Source organism: Papaver somniferum, chromosome 6, assembly GCF_003573695.1.
Source record: "Papaver somniferum cultivar HN1 chromosome 6, ASM357369v1, whole genome shotgun sequence".
Lineage (NCBI taxonomy): Eukaryota > Viridiplantae > Streptophyta > Magnoliopsida > Ranunculales > Papaveraceae > Papaver > Papaver somniferum.
Genome location: NC_039363.1, coordinates 15,512,739 through 15,527,078, shown reverse-complemented (window position 1 = coordinate 15,527,078; position 14,340 = coordinate 15,512,739). Strand labels below are relative to the sequence as shown.

The window sequence follows — 14,340 nt, the reverse complement described above, 5'->3', positions numbered from 1 at the left end:
TTAGTGAAACCGATCTTAAGTAATCACCTGAGATGGTATGATCGGGTTTGTGTTATGTCTGACCAAATTTGGGAAACGGGAATCGATCCTTGTATGAGGTGCAACAAGGTTTATAGCAGAAAGGGGAACCGATCCTATGGACATGTGCAACACGTTTTTAGGCATAGAAGAACCGATCCTATGGACATGTGCAACACATATAAGTTAGATACCATATATATGTGGGGAACCGATCCTAGTACCTAGTCAACGGAAATTTTGGAAAGCTAGTGTGACTATGCACAATACTCACATGGAGGTAGAACCGAAACTTGTTTTGGTAGAACCGTTAAACCCATGATTGTGATTGAATGTTTATTTGATCAATCACATAATTCTTGAAAGTCAGATGAACCAATTCTAAACTTGTTTGGAAGTGTTGCAAATCGGTTTCAAGGTTGTAAGTGTGAAAGAGAACTTACAAAATAAGGATGTCGTCATACTTTGAACACGTGTTGTGAATGTTTATTTCTTTAATTGTTCAAAGTTATTCCTTAATAGCTAACGAAAGAAAATCCCATGATGAAAACATAAGTAAGTTAATCTTTTAATTAAGGTTATTAATTTCATTTTGTAGGGAAATATAAGAATTAGTAATGTGCATTTACTAATTAGATTTTCCGAGAGATTTCGATCATTATTTTTGGACAGAGCTTTTCCAGGAATTATGAAAACCCAATTTGTGCTTTAATGAATATCTTGAGAATATTTTCGGTTTTATAAATTCCTTGGTGTCCAAACTTCCTTGTCTATAAATACTTGAAGTTTGCGTTTCTAGAAAACTAATCCTTCGTAACAGCAGACTTTCTCTTTTGTTGTTGTTACTGGTGTATCCGCCTATTCGGAGAGGAGAGTAACCTAATTAGGCGAAATCTCTTCCGGCCGCTCTGTTTAAAGTCTTCTTTGGGATTGAGAAGCTCTGGCGTGTACCGTTGGTGGGAAACTAGATAATTGCGGTTTATCTTTTGTTTTCGATTGATTTGATTGACCAACGGTGGTTGAAATCTGATTGGACCTAGTTTGTTTGTGCTTGAGGATCTTCTCTTCTGATATAAGATTCACTCAAACTAGTTCAGAGTTTCGACAGGGATCTTTAGACTGTTGTTAGCTCTAAAGACGATCTTGTGATAATCCATCGTTAACAGACTCCGTTTTGTGCGTGATTGATCACAAGAGATTCAAGTGATTGTGGGCAGGTTTTTATTAAGGATTTAAGAAGATTTGAAAACAAAGAAGATATTGAAGATCTGACTTGGGTTTATAATCTTTGGTGTGCATAATAATTGTTTTGGTAAAAGAGGATCCAATTAATAATCAGTTTATCCTTGTGGAAGATTGGATTGATTAATTGAGTAGATCGACATCAACACAATTCTTTGGATTAAGAGTGTTGTTGGGTTAATCTTAAACGATTACTTCGGTAATTGAACATAAAATAGATCTAAGGACCTGACGAAGGAGTTTATGTTAAGATAAATGGAAGAGCCTTTGTCCGACCCATATCACTTGGTTTAATAGAGTTGATACCAAACAAATTTGTTGTTCCTTTACTGTTTGGAATACGAACCAAAGGAATTGTTCCAAGTACGTGACTTATTTATAACTTGGAGGCGTGGGAATACATACGGAACTAGGTGAACTATAGGTTTAGTTGATTGGTCTCAACTATGCGAAGTTAGGTGTAATTTTGTGTAGTGGCTTAATCTTGAGAGTATTCAATTCTGGACAAGGTCCCGGGGTTTTTCTACATTTGCGGTTTCCTCGTTAACAAAATCTTGTTGTGTCATTTACTTTAAATTTCCACATTATAATATTTTTATTATAATTAAAGTAAATTACACAAATGTTAATTCCTATTTACTTGATAAGCAATCCTATTGTATTTGGTTAAGTCCGAACCTTTGTATCAAGTAAACATACTTCGTTGTTGCATTGTCTCGATATCGTATCCATAGAAGATCACACGAAGTGTGAACCGTTTAGTTGTATTGTCTCGACTCAGTCCATAAACAATCGCTTTCGAAGAAAGAACTTATAGGTAGGAAAAGTTTTAGCGCTGCACCAATTCCCAGATTCGTAACAGGAGTTTGTAATAGCTTTATGTCGTTACAAAATTGCCATTACAAAGGACCGTTACAAAAGGTGGAATTCTAGTTGTAAGATATCTAAGGAAACCATAGATGGAATTGAGATCTCCTTTAAAGAGAAAGATATCAAATATCTGGAGTTTCTTTTTGTATCCTATACAGATGATTCAATCCACAAGGACCATGATTGGGAATTGTTTGATCGTCTTTCTCTGAGAAAGAAGCGAAACATAATCAACTTGAATTCGGGACAACTATTGAAATCTTAGTGAAACACTGGATTTGTTGTCTCATGTCTGCTTTTCGTGAAAAAACAATTGAAGTGGAGGGTTTCTTCATACAAAAAGGAGCTGAGTCAACTATTCAATCCGTCAAGATTCCCATCTCTTCTCGAGAAACAAGAGGGGTATTTCTTTGCAAAATTGTGCTCAATTTCATATGTGGCAATTCCGTCAAGATATCTTCATTAGTTGGGGAAAGAATCTGCACAAGTTGGATTTTTTGAGGAACGTATCGAGAGAGAGTTGAATTTGGTTAGATAGTGTGTAGTTGGTAAGCAAGGATCGGTTTTTTTATCAAGGTACGGAATGTATCGTCAAATATTCAATATGATTCCACAAGATCTGTTTTCGTTCAAGTAACGAATTCTAGCCAATTGAAAGGATCTTCTGATAAATCCAAAGACCCTTTCGATTCGATTAGTAATGAGGATTCAGAATATCATACATTGATCAATCAAAGAGAGATTCAACAACAAAAAGAAAGATCGATTCTTTGGGATCCTTCCTTTCTTCAAACGGAATGAACAGAGAGAAAATCAGACCGATTCCAGAAATTCCTCAATATCCCGGCTATTCACGGAACATGAGAAGCAGATGAATAATCGTCTACTTCCGGAAGAAATCGAAGCAATTCTTGGGAATTCTACAAAATCAATTCGTTCCTTTTTCTCTGACAGATGGTCAGAACTTCATCTGGGTTCGAATCCTACTGAGAGGTCCACTAGAGATCATAAATTGTTGAAGAAAGAACAAGATGTTTCTTTTGTCCCTTCCAGACGATCGGAAAATAAAGAAATGGTTGATATATTCAAGATAATTACATATTTACAAAATACCGTCTCAATTCATCCTATTTCATCAGATCCGGGATGTGATATGGTTCCGAAGGATGAACCGGATATGGACAGTTCCAATAAAATTTCAATCTTGAACCAAAATCCATTTATTTATTTATTTATTTATTTCATCTATTCCATGACCGAAACAGGAGGGGCACACGTTACACCGCGATTTTGAATCAGAAGAGATATTTCAAGAAATGGCAGATCTATTCACTCTATCAATAACCGAGCCATACCTGGTGTATCATAAGGGATTTTCCTTTTCTATTGATTCCTATGGGTTGGATAATTTTTTTTATTGAATGAGGTATTCAACTCCAGGGATGAATCGAAAAAGAAATCTTTCTTGGTTATACCTCCTATTTTTGATGAAGAGAATGAATCTTTTTATCGAAGGATCAGAAAAAAAATCGGTCCCCGATCTCCTGCGGGAATGACTTGGAAGATCCAAAACCAAAAAGAGTGGTATTTGCTAGCAACAACATAATGAAAGCATTCAATCAATATAGATTGATCCGAAATCTGATTAAAATCCAATATATCACCTATGGGTACATAAGAAATGTATTGAATCGATTATTTTATGGAATTCAAAAGGATCAAATAGGAAATGATACGCTGAATCATAGAACTATAATGAAATATCGAATTTGAAAAAGAGTAAGAAGAAATGGTTCGATCCTCTTATTTCTCGAACCGAGAGATCCATGAATCGGGATCCTAATGCATATAGATACAAATGGCCAACGGGAGCAAGAATTTCCAAGAACATTTGGAACATTTCGTTTCTGAGCAGAGGAGCCGTTTTCAAGTAGTGTTCGGTCGATTACGTATTAATCAATACTCGATTGATTGGTCAGAGGTTATCGACAAACAAGATTTGTCCAAGTCACTTATCTTTTTGTCCAAGTCACTTCTCTTTTTGTCCAAGTCACTTCCCTATTTGTCTAAGTCACTTCCTTTTTTCTTTGTGAGTATCGGGAATATCCCCATTCATAGGTCCGAGATCCACATCTATGAATTGAAAGGGCCGAATGATCAACTCTGCAATCAGTTGTTAGAATCAATAGGTGTTCAAATCGTTCATTTGAATAAATTGAAACCCTTCTTATTGGATAATCGTGATACTTCCCAAAAATCGAAATTCTTGATCAATGGAGGAACAATATCACCGTTTTTATTCAATAAGATACCAAAGTGGATGATTGACTCATTTCATTCTAGAAATAATTGCAGGAAAGACTTTGATAACACCGATTCCTATTTCTCAATGATATCCAACGATCAATACAATTGGATGAATCCCGTGAAACCATTTCATAGAAGTTCATTGATCTCTTCTTTTTATAAAGCAAATCGACTTCAATTCTTGAATAATCCACATCACTTCTGGTTCAATTGTAACAAAAGATTCCCTTTTTATGTGGAAAAGGCCCGTATCGATAATTATGATCTTACGTATGGACAATTCCTCAATATCTTGCTCATTCGCAACAACATTTTTTCTTTGTGTGTCAGTCCAAAAAAACATGTTTTTTTGGAGAGAGATATTATTTCATCAATCGAGTCACAGGTGTCTAACATATTCATACCTAACGATTTTCCACAAAGTGGTGACGAAAGGTATAACTTTTACAAATATTTCCATTTTCCAATTCGATTCAATCCATTCGTTCGTAGAGCTATTTACTCGATCCCAGACATTTCTGGAACACCTCTAACAGAGGGACAAATAGTCAATTTTGAAAGAACTTATTGTCAACCTCTTTCAGATATGAATCTCTATGATTCAGAAGGGAAGAACTTGCATCAGTATCTCAATTTCAATTCAAACATGAGTTTGATTCACACTCCATGTTCTGATAAATATTTACCATCCGAAAAGAGGAAAAAACCGAGTCTTTGTCTAAAGAAATGCGTTGAGAAATGGCAGATGTATAGAACCCTTCAACGAGATAGTGCTTTTTCAAATCTCTCAAAATGGAATATGTTACAAAAATATATGCCATGGTTCCTTGCTTCGGTAGGGTGAAAATATCTAAATTTCACCCTTTTAGATACTTTTTCAGACCTATTGCCGATATTAAGTAGCAGTCAAGAAATTGTATCCGTTTTTCATGATATTATACATGGATCAGATACATCATGACCAATTCCTCAGAAAAAATTGTGGGCGATTCTTCCACAATGGAATACGATAAGTAAGATTTCGAGTAAGTGATTACATAATCTTCTTCTGTCTGATATGGATACATCTGAGATCACCAAATGCTCGGGAGTTCCTCTATTCAATCCTTTTGCTTCTTCTTGTTGCTGGATATCTCGTTCTTACACATCTTCTCTTTGTTTCCCGGGCCTCTAGTGAGTTACAGACAGAGTTCGAAAAGATCAAATCTTTGATGATTCCATCATACATGATTCAGTTGCGAAAACTTCTGGATAGGTATCCTACATCTGAACTGAACTCTTTCTGGTTAAAGAATATCTTTCTAGTTGCTCTGGAACAATTAGGAGATTCTCTAGAAGAAATACGGGGTTCTGCTTCTGGTGGCAACATGCTATTGGGTGGTGGTCCTACTTATGGGGTCAAATCAATACGTTCTAAGAAGAAATATTTGAATATCAATTTCATTGATATCATAAGTATCATACCAAATTCCATCAATCGAATCACTTTTTCGAGAAATACGAGATATCTAAGTCGTACAAGTAAAGAGATCTATTCATTGATAAGAAAAAGAAAAAACGTGAACGTTGATTGGATTGATGATAAAATAGAATCTTGGGTCACGAACAGTGATTCGATTGATAATGAAGAAATAGAATTCTTGGTTCAGTTCTCCACCTTAACGACAAAAAAAAAGGATTGATCAAATTCTATTGAGTCTGACTCATAGTGATCATTTATCAAAGAATGACTCTGGTTATCAAATGGTTGAACAACCGGGATAAATTTACTTATGATACTTAGTTGACATTCATAAAAAAAATCTAATGAATTATGAATTCAATGGATCCTGTTTAACAAAAAGACAAATATTCCTTGCTCATTATCAGACAATCACTTATTCACAAACCTCGTGTGGGGCTAATAGTTTTCATTTCCCATCTCATGGAAAAAACTTTTTCTCTCCGCTTAGCCCTATACCCGTCTAGGGGTATTTTAGTGATAGGTTCTGTAGGAACTGGACGATCCTATTTGGTCAAATACCTAGCGACAAACTCTTATGTTCCTTTCATTACGGTATTTCCGAACAAGTTCCTGGATGACAAGCCTAAAGGTTATCTTATTGATGATATTGATGGTAGTGACAATATCGATATTGATGCTAGTGACGATATCGATGATGACCTTGATGCAGAGCTGCTAACTATGACGAATGCGCTAACTATGTATATGACGCCGAAAAAGACCGATTTGATATCACCCTTCAATTCGAATTAGCAAAAGCAATGTCTCCTTGCGCAATATGGATTCCAAACATTCATGATCCGTAGGTGAATGACTCGAATTACTTATACCTCGGTCTATTAGTGAACTATCTCTCCAGGGATTGTGAAAGATGCTCCACTAGAAATATCCTTGTTATTGCTTTGACTCATATTCCCCAAAAAGTGGATCCCGCTCTAATAGCTCCGAATAAATTAAATACATGCATTAAGATACATAGGCTTCTTATTCCACAACAACGAGAGCACTTTTTCACTCTTTCATATACTAGGGGATTTCACTTGGAAAATAAAATGTTCCATACTAATGGATTCGGGGCCATAACCATGGGCTCCAATGCACGAGAGCTTGTAGCACTTACCAATGAGGCCCTATCCATTAGTATTACACAGAAGAAATCCATTCTAGACACTAATACAATTAGATCCGCTCTTCATAGATAAACTTGGGATTTGCGATCCCAAGTAAGATCGGTTCAGGCTCATGGGATCCTTTTCTATCAGATAGGAAGGGCTGTGGCACAAAATATACTTCTAAGTAATTGCCTCATAGATCCTATATCTATCTAATGAAGAAGAAATCATGTAAGGAAGGGGATTCGTTTTTGTACAAATGGTACTTCGAGCTTGGAACGAGCATGAAGAAATTAACGATACTTCTTTATCAAGTTAAAAAATCGTAACAGAGTTAAGCCGTTACGAATTTTTTATAGACGTGCCCGTCATACGCTTGGTCACACTTGGGTCGTAACACTTGGAGTTTTTAGGCGTGCCATTCACATGCTTGATATATTTTTTCCACCCCACAGTCGTTGAACTAGAGGATGTTTCCACCATGTGTGTGTGCCATTCACATGTTTGCAATTCACAATCACCCATTTCTCCCCCTTCTCTCGAATTTTCATCTCATTCTTCATTTTCTTTCTCTTTTTCTTCTCCTGCCTCTATTCTCTTCCCTCTCAACTGTGTAAAGTTAATCATCTGATCTTTGAAGAACTATGTAACGGTAATCGATTTTAAGATTTCGATCTGTGTAAGTCATTATCAGTTTTTCGATTTTAGGTTTTCGTCTCTGTTAAATCAGATTTTAGGGTTTTATCTAATATTTTTTTTTTCGATTTCATTTTAGGGTTCGTTAGATCTGGAACTTTGATTAACTGATCTTGAATCTCAGCTTAGAAGGTATATGTTTCCATTTTTTGTCTGTTAGATTTTAGGGTTTCAGTATTTCATCATCCCTTTCTTTTCAGTGAAGAACAGCATCGAAAAAAAAGAGATTCATCAATCCAATTCCAACAATTGGGATAAGTTTCATCTCTTCTGATTCTTAATTCGATTGTTTTTCAGATGGCATTGGATTATGCTCAAAAAAAATTCAAAAATTTATTTTAGGGTTTCAAAAACCCAACAACATTGAATTCACTTCGAATTCCTTATTGGATTTTTAAATTGATTTTTTTTCTAGGGTTCCTGTTTCTCACTACTTCAGTTCACTTGTAGTTACTGTTTTTCTCTTTTTATAAATTGAATTTTTTAGTACCCTTTCCTCAATTTCTAAAGTCTCTCTGTGTTGTTAATCTAGAGGAGGAGGTATTACGGAGAATGGATGTATCAAAGTGAAGTCAGTGAAGTAAAGAAGTTACAAGGGAAGATGAGATGTTTTAGAAGGAACATGAGATGTTTTCTGTAATGGAATTTAGAAATCAGTATTAAGTTGGATTTCGGTGGTTGCCGGTGTCTGTAATAGGACAAGAAGTAGCTGCTGGGAAGGAAATTGATGGTGGACAAATGGGTGATTGTGAAATATTCAATGGGTTCCAGTTTCATGGATTTGGTTGTCATCTTTGTGTTAAGTAAGGTAAATCCCTTTACTTTTATGAAACTGATACTTGAATGGTATAACGGTTGGCTACTATTTGAATGCAAACAGAGTACATTGGATTGATCTGCCAGTATTTGGCTATTGATACTACTAGGTAGGTTTGAACTCCATTTCTTGTTAAATTTTTGAGTCCTAGCTATTTTAGATAAAATGTCCGCAACTTTGTTTCTCTGTTTTGGAATGTAACAGCATTTCCACAGATTATTATTCTTAAGAACTTCAATAACATCTTCTACTTCATGTTGAATCCTCCATGTTACAATTATTTTTCCCTTTGTAACTGCATTGACTATCAGCTTCGAATCCATTCAAAGTTCATTCGCCCCAGATTAAGTTGTTGTGCTCAATGAACTGCTGCTGATAAGCTTGCTTTTATGCATGTTCCACATTCACTGGCCTGTCGAGATACGCACATTTAGCTCCTCTTGAGATACCTGCACAATGACGAATGCTTGGTCCGAAACCCCCTGAGTTGGTAAGCTGTTTATAAGAACCACCTATATTAGTAGTCAGTTCACCATGTTTAGGAGGTAACCAAGTACGGTTAGAGACACTTATCCTGTTGGCAGTTTTGATTTGTCTAATTTTGATTGAGAAAAATCCCATTGTTCCAATTTTTGCTTGATTGAAACTGAAGTTGTCTAATTTTGATTTGTCTGTCCTTCATTGTATTGAATTTGCATACAATAAATGTTTAAATAAACTTTCATGCATAGTTTTCTAGGGCCCCATGGCCAAATCCGTATGTTGACCATCTTTTAAACTTTGAGGTTGTTTTAGCCAATCGTATCCACTCACTTTGAATAGTGTTGGTTTCTTACTGGTATCAAGCTTTTCACGTGGGTTTTTTGCTGGACCAGCCATGGGAATGTGACGGGAAATAACTTCCCAAGATTATTTCCCAAAATATAGTTCAAGGAGGAAATCATTCTTCAATTTCAAAGATATTATACCAGGATTTCAACTAGATAGAACATGTATTGTTTTTTGCTAATATTTTCTTTTTGTCCATTCCTAAATCCTAATATATCCCAAATGGTCCTGCATAACTTATATATTCATTCATATAGTACAAATATTATTGAAAGCCACCATCATTATTACTATTGCTTTATGCTGCCTGTTCGAGGCATGGACTTTCTGAAATGTGGATTAGAAAGTTAGAAACAACATTATGCAAAATGACAATCGTTAGAATGCTATTGCCTGACATTTATTTCAGTAGATTTCGTTCCCATCCACGATGCTTGGCTGCAATCTGATTTCTCTTGAACACTCTTTACTGTATGGTTTATGTCAATACTTTTTAGCTGGAAAACAACCTCATTTCTACTATTCCAAATTGTCCATGCAGTGACTCTTTTGATAATTTCAGTTTCAGAAATATGTCCCGAGTGACAATCTTCAAACCAGCTGATTATCCACTCTTTTAGATCCTGATTCTGGTCACTGATTCTGCCCATGACAGCAAGCCAAACTGCCCTTGCAAAGTTGCAGGACATTAACAGATGTGAAGAATTTTTGGCTGCATTACAACCCATAGGACAAGAGACATCTAAGTTTCTGTTTTCCACAGAAATCCTAGTTCTTGTTGGAAGAGCATCATGCAGTAAGACATTTCCAAATGAATTGTTGGATTCTAGGAAGGACTGGTAATTTCCATAAGTGCCTTCATATATTCTTCATTCTTTAATCAGCTAACTCGGAGTTGTATTTTCCTTCATATAATTTTTTGTATGCTGACTTTACTGAGAATTCTCAGTTTCTAAATCAAGATATATGTTCTTTTTATGTGATGCAGAATGAACCTACAATGGGAAGACCACAGTTGATGTTTTCGATGATGCTCCAAAGCTCATTACTGGAAACAGAGAACAACTTAGTGAACTATTGCATTGCATATAGGTATGCATTTTATTTGTAACTCATGGAACTTGAATATAGAAAAACTGAACTATTTTGTTGAAATTCCTTGAGTATGTGGTTCTAGTAGAGGCTTGTGTAGGCAATGATGGCCTCTACCATGCATAACCATGGGCTGTTGAAATCAGGGAAAAATATATATCCTATGTTTTTAGTTGATTTTGTTGTTGGTGGTGCAGTTAACTTGTTTGGCTAAGAAAGTGTTTGTGGACTGTTTTCCATTGAATTTCCTAACTGATATAGTTTGAAATCCTTGACACCAGTTGGACGTGACTTCCTTCTCTTTTTTGAATAGGATTAGGTACCAACTCGTGCTGAGATGTATCGTTGGAGCAGGTGAGGCGAATTGTTGCAGATTTGCGAGAGAAACATTACGCAAGAGAAGGCAAAGACAATTGCATGAGTTCTGCGTTTGTTAGTTTTATCTTATATGCTCTCAAGTGAAAACAAATGTTGTATGAGCTTTAGGCCGCACATAACTTAGGCATTCTCTTAAGTTTCTAAGCAGATGTTGTATTCTCTAAAAACTTAGGAATTCTCTTAAGTTGTTGAAAGAATAGAACAAGTTATTATTATTATTATAAAATGTGTAATAGAATTTGTATGGGTTGAATGACAGACTTGTGCAGCTAATTATTTTGGAATTCCGGCAGAAAATGAACTGCCAGTAAACATTGACTTGGTCAAGGTTGACTGACAGTAATATTTTTTCTGTTACGAAAAATATTCGTAACGGGTAAAAGCTGTTTCGACCTGCCGCGTAGTAACGGCTGCAACACGTTACTAATATGCCACGTAGTAACTGCTTGAGCCTGTTACGGCCATTTTTTACAAAGTGTTCGTAACGGCCGTCAGATGTTACTACGTGGCATCAGCTGTTACTAACGTCGTTACAACAAAGAATTCGTAACGGCTGCATTTCCGTTACGAAAAATGTAACACCCACTTTTGAAACTGGCGGGACCATTACAACCCGTATTCGTAATGGATTAAACCTGTTACGAATCCCAGAATTTGGTGTCGTGTAGCTTGTGGTATATTTGGGTATCCTCGCCTTTTCAATTGGTATCAGAGCATACAAACACGAAAAGATCTAACAATCTGTGTTTGGTGCGATCCAACCTATAAGAATGAACTCGAGTTCTCATGAATCGACTTCAATTAACGTATCACCAAGATTTGACGGAACAAACTATCTATGGTGGAAATCTGATATGAAATCTTTTCTTCAATCACGAGACTTTAATACTTGGCTATTAGTCGTCGAAGGATACATTTACCCTAAGGTGGAAAATTCGGAAACTGAGCCCAAACGCTTAGTGGATTTTTCAAACGAAGAAAAGGCTCTTGCCAAGCAGAATTCATATGGTTTGAATGCTATTATTCATGCTGTAAGTCGTGATTTACAACATCATGTCTCAACATGTCAAACTTCGAAAGAAGCTTTGGATAATCTTCAGATCATATTCGAAGGAAATTCATCATAGAAAGAAGCTAGACTTCAAACTCTCACTTTCGATTGGGAAAACCTTTGAATGGATGACAATGACACTTTTGAAGAGTTTCATTTTAAACTCTCTGAGATAATTAATTCCTCTTTCTCTCTTGGAAAGACTATTTCTGAAAAAGATACTGTATGCAAAATTCTCAGATCGTTGCCATCTAGATATGATTCCAAAAAGCATGCAATCAGTGAAGCTAATGATATTTCATCTCTTTCTAGAAGTTCCTTAACTGGAAAACTGAAAATATTTGACCTCAAGGAATCTGTCTAAGCAAAAGGACAATCTGGCCTACAAATCCTTTAAAAGGGTTTCGACTGAATTTTCGAAAATTTTTAAAGATCAGGAAGATCAATCTGATGAAGATGAAGCTGAAATAAATCATCACTTGTCTCTTATTACTCAACGATTCAAGAAGCTGTTGAGACATCGAAAAAGAGAATCTTCTGTGTCAAAAGGAAAACATGTTCCTTCACATAAACATGAAAACACCTGGGATGATGATGATATCATTCCTCAATGCTACAAGTGTAAGGGATTTATCCAGATTGTCCAACCAAGGACACACAGTGGAAAAGAAATGCTTATACTGCCACTCTTGATTATTGTCCTAATGATAATGATCAAGTTGATGAGATATATCATGTTGCAACTATTGTAGAACTCTATGAATCTGAAAGTCTTCCAACTATAGGCACTAAAAAAGGGCTTACCCCTTCGATTTTCGAGGAGATTTTTCCATGCAAAGATAAAAGAACTCACCTTCTTAAATTTGACATTGTTGAAATAAAATCATCACTTAATCAACTCAATCAGAGTTTTCTAAATGATAAAGAAAAATTCAACAAGCGACTAAAGAAAATCGAAGTTACTCAATGCTCCGGAAAAGCGCAAGTGTCTAAACTCATCTTCGATATTCATTCTTGCGAAGATGAGATCAAGAATCTAAAAGCAGAAAATCAAAAACTGAGAGAAAGACTCAATTACCTTGAAAATTCATGACCATGTATATATGATCCAAGAGACAAGAAAGTGAGGCTAAACAATTCTCAAGGATCTAAATCCAGAAAAAGTAATATTTTTGTTGTTTGCTTCTTGTGCAAAAAAAGTTGGCACTTTCAAAGGGAATGTCTGAATACTAAACAGAGAGAGAGACTGTATAAAACCAGAAATTCAAGATCAAAGCCTGGATCAAAGATCTCTTCGAAACAAGAGAACAAGCCCTTAGAGCATCATGATCTCACAACGAGACTAAGAGACGAGTCTAAGAAATTGTTGGAATCTTCCAGGGAAGAAAAATTCAACAACCAAATTGTGACAACCTAACCGGTTATCATGAATCCTTATTTGTTATCCTTGATAGTATAGAGTAAGGATATAAATGTAAATAGTTGGGTAAAAATATTTCTAAAATTGATTTTTCGGTTATGAATTTAATTAAAATAATATTCTCAAAGATCCTTAAGAAAAAGTGCTAATAGCTTAAAAGAGGTAAGATATCTTACTTCTTTTTCATAAGAGTTCTGAAAGAATGTGTACCTCTAGTTGCAGTTCTCACAAAACCGAAAAAGGTCTGGACTATATTGTTTCCTAACAAGAAACTTCGTCTTGAGTCTTCTGATGGTGATTCTGATTCATCTCTAGAGCTTCAACATGATGTTCCTAATGAAAAGATCTCTTCTCTCAATGATAATCTTCTCAAGAATCTCTCACTAAAGTTAGATATAATTTTATGTGAAGTAAGGAACATGGAAAAATATTTGAGGAAGGAAGTTAAATAAGTCAATGAAAATGTCGTGAGTCTTGAGTCAATACTTGTGATTATAGAAGATGATTGGAATCCAGAAAATCTGCTGATTCGGTTTCAGTCTTGGAGAAAAACTCTAAAAAGTCAAGCTTAGAGTTTCAAAAATGAGAATAATAGACATCAATTTTTGATTTCTTTTATTGATTGTATTGGTCTATTTATGAATAAAATTATTTGATTGGTAATTTTTCTTGTGATAGTTTTTGGTTTACATAGCCTGTGCTTGAATGCTTTTATCTTATTGCTATGTATGTTTATGGGATGTTTGATTTCGGTTTTACTACCTTAATATTCGATCTCATATATTGTGAACCCTTGTCATTTGGATGAATTTTTGATTTATCAGGATTAAGTTCTAGCCCATGTTGGTAGGCTTTATCAAAGAATCATGAGGGTTTCTGGTAGAAATAATATGTGAAAAAGTCACAATATGTTGAATCGGTTTTGGTTTACCATAAAAGCATATGTGTTTCGACGATTTTCAACTTTTGCTTGCAATTGTTAAAACCGATTTTCAACCTTTCTCT

At 35.4% G+C, this 14,340-nt stretch overlaps 1 long non-coding RNA gene across 5 annotated transcripts; it reads left to right on the top strand.

Annotated features, from left to right (window-relative positions):
* Nucleotides 1–7,623: 7,623 nt before the first annotated feature.
* LOC113287024 lies at nt 7,624–11,083 on the top strand. 5 transcript variants are annotated; one of them, XR_003329666.1, is made up of 7 exons: nt 7,624–7,732; nt 7,829–7,881; nt 8,282–8,557; nt 8,878–9,056; nt 9,957–10,233; nt 10,383–10,486; nt 10,800–11,083. It is a non-coding gene; the product is annotated as an uncharacterized LOC113287024 (long non-coding RNA). The 5 variants fall into 5 exon arrangements; XR_003329664.1 differs by having other exon boundaries at nt 8,282–8,675; XR_003329663.1 differs by having other exon boundaries at nt 8,282–9,056.
* Nucleotides 11,084–14,340: the final 3,257 nt, after the last annotated feature.